Here is a 16,400-nt window from a genome sequence, read left to right as displayed (position 1 = left end):
ACACACACACACACACACACACACACACACATACACATACACACCCACACACACACACAAACAGGCACGCAGCACACATGAAGCAACTGAAACTTATGACTTCCGTCCGCTTACAGTGCATGAACTAACGTTTCAAGTAAACCGACGATTTCCGTTATTTTTATGGGCGGAGGCTCACATCACGATTGCCTTCCCCGAAGCTAAAGTATACTTAAACCCTTGAAAGAGATTGTGCATTTCTTTAAGTCAATCCACCCTTTTTTCTTCATTGCAGTATTATTGTAAAAGAAACCCGGGTGTTGTCGCTAATGAGGACAAAGCAGAGCTCATCTCTGCTACTTGCACATGCTTTCTCACTCCTTCCTTCTTCACCCCCAAGCCATCATCATTTACAGTGGACTTTAGTTTGAATTTCACGTACACGCTGTCATATTTGTCAAAGAGACTGAGCAAGCTGTTCCTGAGCCACAAGGAGAGCTTTAGACACATTTACTAAAGGATTTTATGTTTGAATTTGTAAGATGTTGTTAGTCCTTTCTACTCTCGGGGTTCCCTTTGTCCAGATGCTGGAATCCAAAATACTTCAAAGCCAAGTCTACAACAAATATCACCAGTGAATGACTGACTTGGGACAACTTGACTGTCAAAAAAGAGAGATCACTGCACATCAGCTTTCCTTTTACCATGGCTCATAACTGAGCCAGTTTAAAAAACCATGCTGTAAGAGACATATAACTATAAGAAAAACTAACAGTGCAGCTCCCTCGTTGTGATGCTTTGAATATGCTTGGCCCAGAGAATGACTATTTGAAGGTTTGACCTTGTTGGAGTAGGTGTGGCCTTGTTGGAGGTAGTGTGCCACTCTGAGGATGGGCTTTGAGACTCTCCTCCTGGCTACATGGGAGACAATCTGCTCTATGACTTCCTTTGGCTGAAGGTGTAGAACTCTCTACATGGCTCCTGTAGCACCATGCCTGCTTAGATGCTCCCATGCTTCCTGACATGATGATAGGAGACTAAACTTCTGAACCTGTAAATGGGTTGCAATTAAATGTTGTCCTTTATAACATTTACCTTGCTCATGGTGTCTCTTTACAACAAGAGAACCCTAACTAAGACAAAAGTTGGTAACAGGGAATGGAGTGTTGCTTCCATAGGCCTAACCATGATTTTGTTTGGAGGAATGTGGATTTTGGGACTTTGGAAAGCAGTGAAGTTCTTTAAGTAGGGCTTAATGGGCTATCCTCATAAGAAAATGGATGACATTGGTTCTGAGGGTGATTTGAACTGTACAGACCTGGTGCAAAAGGCTTCAGTGGAGAAGAATTTCAGTATGTGGATTAGAGACTGTTTTGTGGTATTTTGGTGAAGAATGTGGTTGGTTTTACCCCTGTCCGAAGAGTCTGCCTGAGGCTAAGGTAAAGAGATTTAAGTCAATTGCAATGACAAAGGAAGTCTCAAAGCCCATCACCACAGTGACACACTTCCCCCAACAAGGCCATACCTCCTAACAGTCCCACTCCCTGGGCCAAGCACATTCAAAGCACCACATTAGTATTACTCCAGTTCTTCATAGACTTGCTTATGAATTTCACTGACCATCAGAGACCACATCAGGTGTGAAGTCTGTCCACAAAAGAAAAACTCGAGCTCAGAAACACATTGTGCTTTCCACATATGGTCATGTTACAAGCGGTCACAGTTTTTCTCTGCCACTGTGAACACATACCCTGACTTAATTATGTCTCTCTGGTTCTATTCACTGTGTCCACAAGGCTACTCCATGTTGGCTATGGTCTGGTGCTATGTTTATTTCCAAATAGGTCATCAAAAATCTTCAGATAACCATAGCAGTTCACTATTCAGCCTCTTCTTCTTCTCTTTAAGTCTCTACGTCATTATCTGCATTCATGTTGTTGGTTATATGCACAACCCCTGCACCTTAGACTAGCCCCAGCCATCTGCAAATATCTCTGTTCTCCTTCAGTCCAAACTTTGCCCATATCAATTACTCACTATGATGGCTTTCTTAACAAATAAACTCCCCCTTCCTTTTTTAGTCTCTCTTTTATCAAACTTGTGTTCATCACTTTCAAGTCTTACACAATTTAGAAACTTATTCTAAGCAAAGAACCATGTATACTATTTATATTAATATTTTTTATGTAAGCAAAGAACAATGGATACTATTGAAATCAGTGGATGAGTGTAAATCTTTTCTTATTCCACAAAGATATCCATTCAATAACTCATTCACTAATACTCATTACACCATTGATGTGTTTTCTGTAAATGAGAACATAGGGTGTTTGTCCTTTCTTCACATATACCTCCCATCTGCTCCAGCTTCTTTACCATGTTCTATAGCCCAGAACCTGTAAACCATACTAACCCAGCTTTCATTTATGCTAAGCCAAGTCTCAAGGAGAGACAGCAAACCAGAAATTTGCCAATATCCTTCTTTCCATAAGAATATTCTCAGACATGTTAGTCTTAGAACTACATTAAAACACCAAAATCAACCCACTAGTGATACCAAAATCTGGTCATATATATGTCATGTCTTCCACCATTCACCATGTTAGCAATTAAAACTGAGAAGTTGATTAAAATAAGTACCCATGGATTCATTTAAATTACACAAATAAAACTATAACACACTTTAATTAGTTAGAATCCCCTCAAATGGTGAGAAGAGTGGTGTTTCTTGAATAATTTTGACCAGCTTTATAATAAAGGTAGTTACTTACTCTATATTCAGCTTCTTCTAATATATTGTTTATGTTTATATGAACAGAAAATGTAGCATCACATGGATGTTTACATAGAAGTGGAAAGAGTCCTGGTATAGCCTTTATAGCCAATCACACTATTCTTCTATGATAACATCCAAACTCAACTAACAAATACTGGTAGTAACTGGTTCATGGAGCCTATCATGAAACATTCCTGTTCTGTTACTGTCTCTTCATCTATAGATTTCTAATCCACTATTTTGTAATATCATAACCTGGTAATGTAAAAATCAATAATGCTTTAGTGGGTTTTATGCACTTTCAAGAGGTGTTGCATCTCAGCACATAATGTTCAAAATTTACATTTGACTTTGTCACCACCAATCTTATGAATCAGGAAGCTACTATCTTAATTAAAGTGATCGCAAATTTTCCAAAATCACACAGTAATTACATAAAGTCTCTTATTTGAGATTGCCATTGTACTGTGTCGCGAAGTAGAAATGCTTGTGCATATTTCCCCCAAACTACTAAAAATGCACTCAAGGAATAACACATATGAAAATTAAAAACCATTTTCTTGCTTCACAGAGGACAGAATTAAAGGAAATGTATTTTTTTTTTACTGAGAGTATATAGAGGTTACAAACACAGTAATTACAAACTCAGTGTGGTACCATTACCCCAATTCCTGCTATAGCAGTTGTACCCAGCAAAGAATTTGTGTGTGTGTCTCTGTGTGTACCATCACAGTGAACAGTAGCACAAAAAAACCTAATGAGATTTATATGGTTTTCAAATATGAGACTAATAATTTCTACTTTCTGAATAGTGGGTTAAATTACTAATTTTGATAGTACACACATACTATCACCTCCACAACCATCACCATCATCATGATGACCATGATGGGCAGATGCTGGTATATCTATGAACTTCACAGCTAAATTTGAAATAAAACAGCAAGTTCAGCAAGCACATTCTATCCAGAAACCTTATCCTTAAGAGAAATAGCTGACTATTGCAATGTGAGCAATATCTCAAGAGGTCTATTAAATTTTAGAACAAGTATTATAAAGTATTAAAACTTAGAACTGTTTTAATTATAAAATAGTCAAAATATTTCTATTGTTATTTATTTTAGAAGTCAGAAATAACACTTCTGATTTCTTTGGAATCTCTGTGAAGATAGGCTATTTCAACTGTTATATATGTGTGTATATGCATACATATGTGCATATGTGTATATACACATATGTGTGTGTGTAGACACACACACACAATGTTATCTTGATTATAAAGCATGGTCATTTGACAATGAAGATTTAATTGTTAAGACCATGCATATACTCATATCCTTAAGCTAATACTTTAGATTTGTCCATTAAACACAAGAATACACCAACAAAAACACCTATTCACTTTCAGATAGCTAATGCCAGAAAATCATACAATATGGTTCCCTGTATACTCACAAGAAAATGAAACTAAGAGGAAGGTAACATTTTAACATTATTATATAAATACTTTATATAAAAGCCATGCAAAAGTCTCCAGAAATACCAGGTCCCTGAGTCTCAGGCCACTGCATGGATATTGTTGTTGGATAATTATTTTAGTATTTGTTTACCAATTTGGTAATCACAAGTGCTAAGTGAGCATAAAAAGTGTGACTTTCTGAAATGTTCACTAATATTTACAAATATCTGACTTAATGCAGATACCCTTTAACATTCTTTTTAGTCATTGCAAAACAATTCACTATAATGGCTTCAGAAAATAATATAGTAAACTCCCTAGCACAGTGGTAGGCCCTTAGTAGTCAATATTAATAAAAGTATCCACGGCCAATTTACCAATTTACACACACACACACACACACACAGAGAGAGAGAGAGAGAGAGAGAGAGAGAGAGAGAGAGAGAGAGAGAGAGAATCAAGAAACAAAAATTCAAACTCTAAATCATCACAGTCAATGGTGTTGGATGCAAAATATGAAGAAATATTTATTGTAGCACCAACTTGCAAGTATTATTGAAAAGAGTCTGGCTTGGAGCACAGGTTACCTTGAATCTGGCACAAAAACTTAAAGTTTATGCTTATGTGGTTGTGCAATGAATCATAAACACTCCATTTGTAAAGACTCTTGAGGTCTTAGGAGTCGGATGTTTTGCAGAATCTTGGTGTCTTTGGGTAGTTATTTTCTTCTATTAATTAGTACTGTAATGTATAGAGTATTTGATTCTATAAATGGATGTCATTTCTGGCATGTGATTGAGGTTATTGCCCTAAACATTCTTCCAACTCTTTTCTGAAGGTCAGTGAAAAAAAACAAAAGAACAAAACAAAAAACAAACAAACAACAAAGAAAACCCAAAATCACTCTGTTAATTCTTTTCCTGTTTGTACCTCCCAATGAACCCATCTCTACAGCCCTTTGGCAGACTTTAAATTTTATGGCAATTAAACCAAAACATGCCACACAACTGATCACAGAGACAAATAAGCAACAAAACAAGCATCAACCCTTTCTCAAAATGAACATAACCAATGCAAACTTCTTTCTCTTAGCATTGAGACTCCTAAAGCACAGACAGCAGGAAAATGATAGGTCTTGGCCATGAAGTTAAGATGCTAAGAACCTGTTAAATAGAGGCTGCTTTCATACAGGGCTATATCTGATTTTACATGGAGTTTTTGCATCTGACAATTTTAAGCTGTAGCAAGCAGGGTTGCTGTTCTTTTCTAGTAGATGATTCCAGAGCCTAATTTGGCTTAGTTATTAGTAGTTGCTTCTCAATAAAAACAGACAGTAAAAAGTTTAAGTAATAATTCAAAAGGGTAAATGGCAAGAAATGTAAACCAAGAACACATGGTATGGAGAAGAAATGTTATACTGTCAAATATGGTGCAAAGGACCTTAATTACAGTTTCCTGTTTATGCAAAAAACAGGACCAAACCCATGCCCCTCTGTACCAGTGCAGACAGCCCACAGAAAAGCCATAATGATGATGGTGGAAGGTTTATAGCCATAAAATAGCAAGTTCAAACTTTTATAAGGCCAGTACCTACAAATGTTGTGATCAGCAAATTAGAACAGAAAGAAAAAGCCTAGAGAAATAAAGACAAATGCAAAGGCTACAGGGTCTGTAGCCTATAGAACCTCACACCTATGGAGCTGTAAACATGGAGAGTTCAAAACAATTAGTGTATGATTACAAATGCAACCAGAAGATCATGGAACAACACGGCTTATGATGGATAATGGAATAACAGGGAAGAGACAACAGATAGCTCCAAGGAAAAGGCAGAGAGGAACGTAATGAGGTCAGAAGCACAGCATAGCCATTTTCCCCATAGTTCCTGGAGACTGTTCTCACATCCCCCCTTTTAAGGGATCAATCCACCATATATGAATATTATACCTTTGAGGCATAATGCACTTTATCAATGAGACTGCAACACAACTGTCTGAGGTCTATACTTGATCTATGTTTCTAATGTAATATGCACAATTATTTAAGTTTAGTCTCCATGTTTAGCATAAACTATTTTATATGACACTTGATTTCTTTTGCAAACATCATTTTCTCAAGGCAACGGCATGATTCCAAGGTGGAACTTCTCATATAACATCAATGTTTTATGGGGTTGGGTATTGTTTGTTCTTGCTTTTGTTTGTTTGTGTTAGCATCACTCTTGGGCTTTTTGTAGAGTAAACACTTTTTGTGCTCTTTAGAGTGCCTACACTTCAAGGTTTCATGATTTCTGACAGTTTTGCACTTTAACTCTCCAGGAAGTGTCAAGGCAGGCAAAAGAGGATTAATCTTGGACTGCCCTGTTTGGCTTAGTGACAGTTTGATGAATTCACTGGAAAGTTTAGATCATTAATTAGCCTATTTTTTTTATTTTGTGTATTTTCCTTATTAATCTTGTTTTTATGCTCTTTTCATCCACCTATAAATAAACATTGGTTCTGTCAACATAGACACTGGTCCTTGGTATGCATACTGTCTACCCTGCTTTAACTGTGGGTGTTTCTTGGGTTTCTTGATATTTGTCCAAATAGATTCACTCTCAATCATAAGCTGAAATGAAACAGCTTATTGGATACTTTTGTCTCAGTCTCATCATTCAGTTTTCACTATTTCTTTGCACTTAGTTTAAAAAAAATTACAAGGGACCAGGGTTTGTTGTAGAACAGAGGTGTGGGGAGCAGCCTGGGAAATAACAGCTATGGCTGGTTTCTCCGTGGTTTATTTCCCTGAGAAATTTTTCCTACTTATTCTTCACCTGTGTGTGTGTGTGTGTGTGTGTGTGTGTATTTGTGTGTGTGCATGCATGTGCTTGTGTATATGTGTGTGATCTTTGTTTCTTGAGATCCTTGATGTTTAAAGTTAACTTAAGAGATAAGTTGTTCAGATCTTAATTCAGTCTGTCAGACGCTCTACATGAAGCAGGTCAAGATAGGGAAGTGAGATGAGAGGCAGGCAAGTAGGGGAAACCACAGGTTAACTCATTCCCTGGTGAGTAGACAGGGAATGGAGCTACTGTTAATACTCTCAGTATTTCAGTGAATTTATATGCAAAAATAAATAATACAGAATGTCTCTCTGTACATACAAAGGCAAGTGTTCTGTAGATTATATTCTTCCCAATAGCATATATATGGAGAAGTGAAAATACCTTGTTATCCAGGGCTGTCTAGTACATAGTATTTTCCCTCTAATAAAACAGAATATACAAAAATGGTTAACTCATCACCATAGACTAAAGTTGTCAACTTAGCAAATGTAGAGGAAATTTAAATTCTTTTGCTCTGGCAAGGGATCCCATTCAAAGACCTTTTAGGTCAGTGTGATCTAGCCGGGATATAGGCACTCCCTTAGAGCATACCTTTATTAGTTTGTAGAAGGAATTTTCAAGCCATGCTTGAAAATGATGTCTAATTGATGGGGCAGACAAAGTAATAGATCAGAGAAAGATTTGATAGAATGAGTTAGAAATAGAAGATGCTCAACTCTCAGGAGTATAGAGGCAGTTTTACCAGGACAGTTTTACAGAGACAGGTTGCAGGTAAAGACAGAATAAGCTGGAGAATGAGAGGGATCCAGAAGATTAGAACAGATTGCCAGAGTTAGTTTTAGGCCAAGCAGACCAATTCAGTCAGAAGTTGAGAGAAGCCAGTTTGAATCAGTCATCTTGGAAGATTAAATTGTTTGGAGGCTAGAATCTTCCAGGCCTCAGCCTATAGATAATTAGAACAGAGAAAAATGCTTTTGGCTCAGCCCAAGCCATGTATTCACACAGTTTTGGTATGGGCTCTCATCCCTTTATCTGAGAAAATGAAGTTACAATTATAAGCAAATATAAGTAATTTCTTTAAAAACACTGTCATCACTAGAATTGAAAATCTAAATAAAACTATATACAGTTAAGCATGATATTTCTAAGTTATGATGTTTATTCTTTGCATATAGACCTACTGCAATATTTCCCTATCTAAACACAGATCTTAATTAAAGTCATGAAATCCAAGTATGTCAACTTTCAGAAAAGTCAGGAGAATCTTAGAAGAATGCCCCAATCATCAGTTTCCTCCTTATCTTTCAGACAAATCACTTGTAAAACCAGTGGTTATATTTAATCTGTTTCAAAACAGATTAAATATGCCCAATTCATAGAAAAGGAGGAAATGATATGGCCAGCCCAGATTGCCGGTGCACATCTGGAACATTCTATGTTGTTGCATGTTTGTGTTCATTTTTGTTTAATGGGCACCTATAGAGAGACATCATAAGGAATCCAGCATTCTCCTACAAGCTTCTGAGATTGTTTGTCAGGTTCAGTGTTAATGAGTATGAGCAAAAAAGAGTGAAAGGTCAGCTCAGAGCTATTTAGCATGTCCTGCCATTTTTATGTGCAAAGCATTGAACGGATGGCTTTGGCTTCACAAAATCCTAGTTTCAGAAGTGATCACGTGAAAGGGGCTTGAGTAACCCTTCCAACTCCAGTTACTTTACACCAGTCTTAGTCTCCAGCATACAAAGTAAATTCAGTTCCCCGTATGCTTTTCTCATTAACAGAAACTCTGAGGGTGGTTTCGCGGGGATTTTTATGTATTGTTCTACGTTCTTTGTTTGATTTATAAACTGCTGAGGGGAAATGGGGTTGTAAACTTAATCCAGGTTTATGATATAAAAGGGCAGCCCATTCTAGAAACACCTTGTGGTCTTACAAATAGAGTTAACTTTAAGCAATTTATTTAGTTAAATAACTGACTCAACTATGTATTAAATTGCTGCCAGTTGGAAATAATGGGGCTTGGCAGTTTTACTGTCAAATGTAGAGGGTATAGGAAAGTATGCAGAGAGGGGAGAGTTGCAATAGACCAAGCTGTTGCAGCATTTAGTGATGGAAAAGTCAAGTAATTCACCTTGACTGCACTCAAAGGGAAAAAATTGAGAGGCAAGTTCTCACTATTAAACAGTTAATTACAGTGTGTTTATGTGTATAGGGGTTGATTGTTAATTGCATATACTAAGTTCTTCTATAAAAACAACTGCTTGTTGCCTGGCATCCTGGGTGCTTAAGACATTAATATGACTGGTGAGCTGGTCTGTTTTCCAGGGTGTAAACTGATTGACATATATGGTAAGTCTGGATTTTAGAAAAGATGTTTTATAGGGTATTTTGAGAAGAAGATAAACTCTGATGTGCACACACAACACTAATAAGAATGCTGTGAGCTATACATTCTCTGCTATCATGTGGCTTATGGATGAGATTCTTACTCCCATTTCTCTGTGCAAGAAAATGAGACAAAAGAACATAAAAGATGTGAGTTAACACATAAGATTTTGAAGTCTCTTGAGTATATAATAGCCTTATGGTCTGCTATAGGTGGGAAGATACCTATGGGGAAAGGAATCAAGGAATGCGGAATTATATGGACCAGGACAAGGAAAGCTGAGAAGTAGTATAGCATGTTCTTGAAGCTTATGAAAATATTAATGTGAAATACCAAGCCAGCTAGCTATTCTATCAGCCCATGGGCATCGAGTATAATCTGAAAGTTGAAATAGAACTAACCAAGGGAGAACTAGAAGCCAAGACTGAGTTTAAGAGTGCTTGTTGCTCTTGTGAAGAATCTGAGCTGAGTAGGCAGCATGTACAGGGTGGCTCTCAACCAACTCTAACCCCGTCTCCAGAAGAGCCAAGCTCTTTCCTGTCCTCCATGGGCACTCACACTCACATGCACATATGAACACAGATACACTCACATATACCCAATTATAAATAAAATAAAACCTTTAAAAAAAGCAAACATTGATTATCAAGTCTTCAAGAAGGATTGTACATTATGTAAAATTCAGCAGAGTTAATACCACAGTTTGTGATTGTTTAGATTATGGTAATTAGCTGCAACATTCACTAAGCTGTCGTTTTATAATTTGTTAGGAAGGAAAGCAATATGGCTAAATATACATATAGTATCAGGTGAGTCTTTTGTTGTTTACATTTAGTGAAAATTGGCTAAAGGTCTCTAGCTTGTGCCTTTTAAAATTTCTATGACCTCCATGTTTTCTGAGGCTGCCCCAAGACTGACGGTGAGCTTAGCCTTACCTGGGCCACACATTCTGATTTTAAAACTAACAATAAGATTTGGGGAGTTGGTTCAGTCAAGAAAGCTGCCTGCTATGCAAGCATGAGGACATGATTTTGAAACCCAAAACCCACATAAAAGTCAGGAATGCAGACACGTACATATGACTATAACCTCAGTGTCGGGCAAGCAGACCAGGTGGATCCTGAGAGCTCAGCGTACAGCCAGCCTACCTGAAATGATGGGCTTCTGTTTTAAGGAGAGATCCTGTCTCAAGCAATAAAGTGGAGAGAGACAGAAAGATACAGGATGTCCTACAATGCAATGATGTTCACATGTAAGCTTGTAGTAGTAGCAGTAGTAGTAGTGGTGGTGGTGGTGATAGTGATGATAATGATGGTGGTGATGTTGATAATGATGTGATGATAGTAATAAATAATGTTAGTATAGACATGGCATGTGTGTAGCATGCTTTACACTAGAGAATCCCATAGCATTAATGCTAAATTTAAGATCTTAACATGCTTTGCTTTATCATGGCTTGTGGAAAAGAATTTCTAACTCCATCCTGAATTTGTCCCATTTTTGAGTATATTTGTGGGTGTTCTGTGTTGTCAGACTTAGCATTTTTCTCTTCATCCAGTATGTTTTGACTATACCGAGTAAGAGGACAGTCAAAAGTATAACCTATCTCTATATTAAATCCTGGATAAACACAGGAAGACAGCATAAAGCACAGGACCAAGAGGGGCTTCAACACACAGCTTAACTTTTGTGCATAATCGGGACATCTAAGAGTATTCCAAGGGAGGGTGACCAAAAGACAGCAGGCAGTTTGAATGTAAGTTGTGTCTGGTTCAAATCAGGAGTGGAGAACGCAGCTTTTGTTCTTTCCTTCTGGGAACTCCAAGCCCGATGGTGTAAAAATTGTTCAAAAGGAGAGCTCAGTTTTGATGGATGAAGCTAAGAGATAAGTATGATCTTAAAATGATATAATACCTCAAGAAACTCATTTCACCCTCTCCCATTAGTCTTGAAAGTAAACGAAGAGCATTCCAACATTTATTTGCAATAGGCCGAGTTTATTTTCTTTTTATCAGAGTTGGGGCTTTCCCCCATTACTCTTACCAGTTTTCTTTGAGGCAGAAGTATAGCTCCATAAAAAGAGTGGGATGAAGTCCTCTGCTCATTAACTCTCGAGTTAGCAAACTTTTTCTTCTCAACTGCAACCCTCATCATTCCTCGAGTCACCGCTCTCCCATCTATTCTCACATTCCGAACTTTGCATGTCAGTCCCAAGCGCCTCACCCCATTAGTTAAATTAGCTGTTTTTACAACATCTCACACACAAAAAAAGGTTTACAGCCGAAGCTCTTTCCTCTAATCTAGCTCTTCTTGCCGCATGTATAATTTCTTTATTGACTTTAGGTTTGGGGAGCTTTAAAAATAATACATATCAGCGAGGGTTGCCTGCTTTCTGATCATATGTTTTCTCCTGCTAATCATGCAGTTACCTGATTAGAAACAGATGCAATCTATTTGAAATGTGAACTTAAGAGTGAACTGCTGGTGATGGCTGGTATTTTTAGATGGCCTGCGTGTATGTCTTAGAATGCCTTAGAAAGTTTCCAAGGATAAATTGTAGGTTATGTTTTATTTATACAATTGTTTTCTTACCAAATGAGCCATTCCAAACCCACTGATGAACAAAAGAAAAAAATTAGCACCGCCAACCAAGGTGAAACCCACAGTGAAGTCCTTACATTTATTTGTAGGGACTCATCAAACAAGAGCACAGGACTGTGATAGTACAGACACCAGGGTCTGCTGCCGCTGCACGACAGACTGAGCAAAGGAACCATCTGAGCAATTATTTAAAACCTGATGCAGAACACAACAGCTATTTAAGTATATGCACTGTTAGGAAAGGGAGAGAGAATAAGTACTTTCTGAACAAAACCAGCAAGGACTTGGAAAATAGAATGTGTTGTATTTTAATGAAAGGGTTTAGGTTTTATTTATACACCTGTGTATATGCAAATGTATATATGCAGGAACCAGAGGAAGATATCTGGAGTGTTCTCTCCTATATTCCTTTCAAATGGGGTCTCTTACTGAAACTAGAACTAGTGTGGTAGCCAACAAACTCTAAGAATTCTCCAGTCTCTATTATACTACCACACTAGGGTTAGCGGTGTGTGCAACCAAACCTGACTACTTTCATGGGTGGTGGGATTTGAACCTAGGACCTCTGCTTGTGCAGCAAGCACTTTTATCCTCTATGCCATCTCTCAACCCCCAGGTAGTAGTTTTAATGGGCAGATGGAGAAGGATGTTGGGCCCACCTGGAGCATGACCCCCGTCAATATTACCACCCTCAATTTTACTGATAAGAAGTTAAATGATTAGATTGAAGTAGGCTCATGTTTTATGGATGTGATCTGTTGTCAATTACCCAGTCCCAGCCAGAGGAACTTGAACTGCACCACACAGAAAACTACTTTTGTTGAAATCATGATACAAATATCCTCAGATATTTTTTTTCATTAGACTACCAAGCCTGCTGAAGTCTGCTTATAGGAAGGAAAGCCAAGTGATCACCTCAGATTAGAACATGGTCTGTGTGGGAGTTGGTTTTCACAAACATACAACAAAGCCAGAGCACCTGACTCCTCTAACTCGATATGAATGGAAGCCATGTTCATAATGTCTGTTTCCCATCTACACTGTGGCTATGTAACATAGCCATGGTTTAGATAAGGTGGTATCAGCTTTGCTAAACTGAGATATTTTACACTGATGTGACCATTTTGAGAGATGTTGTACAGTCCTCATCCAAGGTGAAACAAGAGAGTTCCTAAACTTAAATTTCTGGTTCGGCATTTAAATTATATCCATTCTTTGTGACTAAGTGATTTTTTCTGGTACTTCAAGATAGATATGGAAGTAACTGGGGTGCTAATATTTTGTGGAGGTCTAATTGATAATAATAATGAGGCACCTCAAAATATGTGGCTTATTTGGAGTATTTGTAGAGTGACCTCAAATCTGTGGCTTCTTTGGAGTATGTATTTGTCAAGTGACTGTTGAGTTCATCCCAAAGCATGCCCCTTATACACATGGCCCTTTTGGCTACCACAAGAAATAGAGAGGATGGGTTATCATAAGTAAGAGGTCCCTTTCCATTGCTTTCCTCTTCACTATCCTATTTAGTCATCTCTGCTCTAAAAGCCAAGTTCCTTCATAACTCTGAGGTCACATGATGGCTTGTCTTGGCAGGAACTGCAAGGCCTGAAACTGTGGGTTACAGAGAAGAAAGATTTAAGAGCCTCTCACCTCACAAACTTGGGCATCAGGTCAGGGGCAGTGACAACTTGTCAGAGTCTTGTTTGTGGCACCCAAGCACACCATGCTCTGGGACTGCAAAGATGGCTGGAAAGTCAGCAGACTCTGGTTTCCTCAGTCATTAATGCTATTGATTATTTTGCTGCTTAAATACCGAGGCAGGAACTGGTGCTTGCTCCAAATACAACCAGTCAACTCGTATCTCCCTTGGCCCTTTAGAAAATGCAGATGTACCAAAACCTTAAAGCACAGCTGAGTTTAAAACATACGGATATTGGTTCTTTTCTTTTTTTTTTTTTAAGGAAAAGAAAAATGCTGGTAGAGAGGATATCCCCAACAAACTAAATGTTGATCTATCTTTTATTAATTTCATTTTTTATCTTCTTGTGTTCAGACGTTTGACAGCTGTGACATTCATGGGCAATGCATTTGAAAAAGAAGACATAAATATTCAGAGACGTCTTAGAATGCTGTTCGATGTAAGCACCTGCCTACTTAGTGATGACGGAAAATCATTTCTTTTGCTTTATGCGTGTTACCTCCAGAGACCACAAAGGTCCTATTCTATCTAAAGAGCTGGTCCCAACTTCAGCGTTTGCTCTCACAACTGCAGGGTATATAGCTAATTAAATTTATTGAGAAAACAATTTTGTTTTATACTTTCAATGATACTTAAACAATTTTCTCAATCTTCATCTCGGAAACAATCCCCCCNCCCCCCCCCCCCCCCCAGGATTCAGTGAACGGAAAACCTGGTACAAGGCCCTAAAACAATGACCTTACACTGCATGGTTTCCTTTGTCACCAGGAGAAGTTTCCCAAGCAGAACTTTCCAAGGGAAGTGTCGGGAAAGATACTCACAAGATCTCTGAGGGCCTTATGAGAAACATCACCATGTCTGCATACAGCAGACCCTTCTTCCTGTCTTCAGTGTCCCACATTTCAGTTACCTGTGGTCAACTGCAGTCAGAAAATAACATGAAAATTTCTAGAAGTGAATAATTCATAAAGTTTATGTAACTTTTATTATCCTACATTATTACAACTGCTCTATTTTATTGATTCCTGACATTAGTCTTGTTCTATGGCTAACTCGTAAGTTAAGCTTTTCATAGGTATATATGTAATAGGTATGAATGCATAGGAAATGCTGCAGGATCGACACAGCTCAGTACAAGCCATAGTTTTAGGCATCCACGGGGGTCTTGAAGTATATGTTCCTCTAGACAAAAAGAAAAAATCTTTTTTTTCAAGTTTAAAATTATGTTAATAGAATATGTAACAAATATGCATTCGTTACATATTCTATTAACATAATCTTAAACTATCATTATTACACAAAGATATACAAGTCAAGGAGTTATTTAAACCAAATACATCATTTTTTCAATGTTCCCCCCACACACACACACACCCCATCTCCTCTTAACTAGGACAAACAAGTAACTGTGCACAAAGAAACAGGGGCAAAAAGTGGGAAGGACAAACTTCATCAGGATACCGGAAAGCTGTGGCGACCTCAAGACTTGCTTTTGCTACAAAATCTCAAAACCCCATAAAGGTCCCAAGTGTTCATACTGGGTGCGATTAACTTAATCGTTCCCCACGAGTTTCCCTTCCTAAGTTAGTAAAAGACTGTTGAAGAAGGGTTTGCCAAGGGTTAACGCCTGACTGCTCAGCACCTCCTTCAGCGGAATCCCCGCTCAGAATTACAAATGTACCCTATTATCAGAAATATAATGAAACACAGACCAAAGTGAATGAAGTCTAATTTTTTTGGCTTTGACATTTCTCCCCATTTTACTTTTACCTGACAGGAGTGTGTAATGATGTTAGCCCGGCCTGAAGAGATGGGAGCCCTGCTTGGAGAAGAGAGGCGGGCAGCTAAGTCCTCAGTGCTCACGCTTCCAAACCCTGACAATGCTGCCACCTACAGGCTAAAACTTTCAAGGCCGATTCCACCAGCAACTGTTTTCCTACCCTTAACAATGAAAAGCACACAAGCTCACAATAGAACACAGCCAAGTCCCAAACTCAGAACCCTGCAAACAGTTAAGTTACCAGGTGATAGCAAAGAATGGGCCCTTTCGCTTAGGTCGTGCAGTGCTGTTCCATAATTTAATTAGGATCATCACACGGCAACCAAAGCTGTCTAGAGGAATTACGAGCCACAAGTTCAGATCACACGTGAATCCTTTTGCTCAATTAAAGCTAAGCAATTTTTAAGGGTCCCCCCTCTCTTTGCAGTATATGCAAAGAGCAGCGAAGCGTGGCCTACATATTTTTCGCATTAAAATTATTACATAAGGCCTGTAGCATTTGAAATACTATGGAAATCAAAATGTTACACTCTGACCTTGGGCATTTAAACTTCGTCGTTTTGGAAACTATTGTTGCCCTGTTTGCTTTGTTCTAAGAAAATTACTGTGGTTAGTTATAATAGCTGAATGAATAATTACTGCAGGAAGAAAAAAAAAAGGATGTAATAGTGGCGGAATGGTTCTCGAGCCTGCATTTTACTAAACAGAGATTTAATTCTGTTTGAAGTCCAGGCATCGTGACTAATGGCGTTAGCCTTCTCTGCCTTCCCTACTGTACCTGTCAATAAAAGCGATTGCTTTGTTCTTCCGACTACCGAACCTTCCTAACCTTTCTGCCAGGAAAAATTGCAAAGAATCTGATAAAGGGAAAGAAATAGTCTTCTGGCAGAGCC

General features: G+C 38.2%; 1 long non-coding RNA gene across 1 annotated transcript in view; it reads right to left on the bottom strand.

Annotated features, from left to right (window-relative positions):
* The window catches only part of LOC110307995, a 196,770-nt gene extending 181,201 nt beyond the window's left edge, over positions 1 to 15,569 (bottom strand). Inside the window, exons 1-2 of the long non-coding RNA XR_002379496.1 lie at positions 15,498 to 15,569; positions 14,549 to 14,647 (exon numbers count right to left, since the gene is read on the bottom strand). This is a non-coding gene — a long non-coding RNA (uncharacterized LOC110307995). The remainder of the gene's footprint in view (positions 1 to 14,548; positions 14,648 to 15,497) is intronic.
* Between the last annotated feature and the right edge of the window lie 831 nt (positions 15,570 to 16,400).

This window comes from Mus caroli, chromosome 2, assembly GCF_900094665.2.
Source record: "Mus caroli chromosome 2, CAROLI_EIJ_v1.1, whole genome shotgun sequence".
Lineage (NCBI taxonomy): Eukaryota > Metazoa > Chordata > Mammalia > Rodentia > Muridae > Mus > Mus caroli.
This window is presented reverse-complemented; position numbering and strand designations above follow the sequence as displayed.